The sequence below is a fragment of the Crocodylus porosus genome, unplaced genomic scaffold (assembly GCF_001723895.1).
Source record: "Crocodylus porosus isolate Cpor-Errol unplaced genomic scaffold, CroPor_comp1, whole genome shotgun sequence".
In the NCBI taxonomy this organism is placed as follows: Eukaryota; Metazoa; Chordata; order Crocodylia; family Crocodylidae; genus Crocodylus; species Crocodylus porosus.
Genome location: NW_017728933.1, coordinates 956,285 through 957,606, shown reverse-complemented (window position 1 = coordinate 957,606; position 1,322 = coordinate 956,285).

Here is a 1,322-nt window from a genome sequence, read left to right as displayed (position 1 = left end):
CAAATCAGGCAACCGCTCCAGGCCCTGAGCTTTGGGGGGCTGGCGGAGCCGGGCAGAGCGGTGCAGTGACTCCACGCTGCTGCCGCCTTCGTGTCCGGCCACTTGGCACGCCCCACCCGCTACCGAATTTAACACGTCTGGCCGCTCGCCATCCCTGCCCCCCTCCACCAAATCTGCCGCTGGCTTCCTTACATCCGGGGTGGGGCCCCGCACAGGCTAATTTGCCCTGGGCCCTGCACCCTGCTCCAGTCATCTCTGCCGGAGCACATGCAAGTGAGGGACAAAATTGAAAACACCGACCTTGAAAAACACACCTGTGATAATTTGCATGTAAGCATATTACTATAGGTACCCATAGATTTAACTCATTCAGAAATGATCCGTTTTACCTGTTTTTTTAACTGCCGCAAATTGTAGCACAGGTATGACATAAAAACACTTTTAAGCAGCATTTTTATACCTACTTAATACAGTGCAAGCTAGGCATAATTATAATAATAATATTATAAACAATGCCAGGTAGCGTACAGGATGAGCACGGTAGGAATAATTACCTTCCTACTATTGCCATAGAATTGGCGTATGAGCAATTTAAAAAAAATAAACATACACAAGTCAGTGGGACCGGATGATCTTCATTCAAGAGTGCTGAAGGAGCTGGCCAAAGTCAATGTGGAACCCCTGGTGAAACTCTTCCACATCTTGTGGCACTCTGAAGAAGCCCCTGAGGACTGGAAGAGGGCCAATGTTGTACCCATCCACAAGAAGGGCGGGAGGGAGGACCTGGATAACTATAGGTCAATCAGCCTAACTTCCATCCTAGGGAAAATCCTTAAAAAGTTCGTCAAGGAGTCTATCTGTGGTAAGCTTGCAGAAGGTGAGATTCTGAATGACAGCCAGCATGGCTTCATTGCGGGCAGGTCTTGCCTAACCGACCTCATCTCCTTCTATGACCGGGTAACTCACCACCGGGACACGAGAGAGCGGGTTGACACTGTATACCCAAACTTCCAAGAGGCCTTTGATCTAATATCCCACAATATCTTCACAAGAAAATTGGAGGATTGTGGGCTTAACTCGGAGAGAGTCAGGTGGGTAAGAAACTGGCTGCAAGATAGGAACCAGAGAGTTGTAGTGAACAGATCTGCATTATCCTGGTGAGAAGTTGGCAGTGGTGCCCTGCAGGGGTTGGTGCTTGGTCTAGTACTTTTCAACATCTATATTAACAATTTGGATGTTGGGATGAAGAGCTCACTGGTCAAGTGTACAAACAACACCAAGTTATGTGGTCACGCTTGAAGATAGGCTACAGATACAGGTGG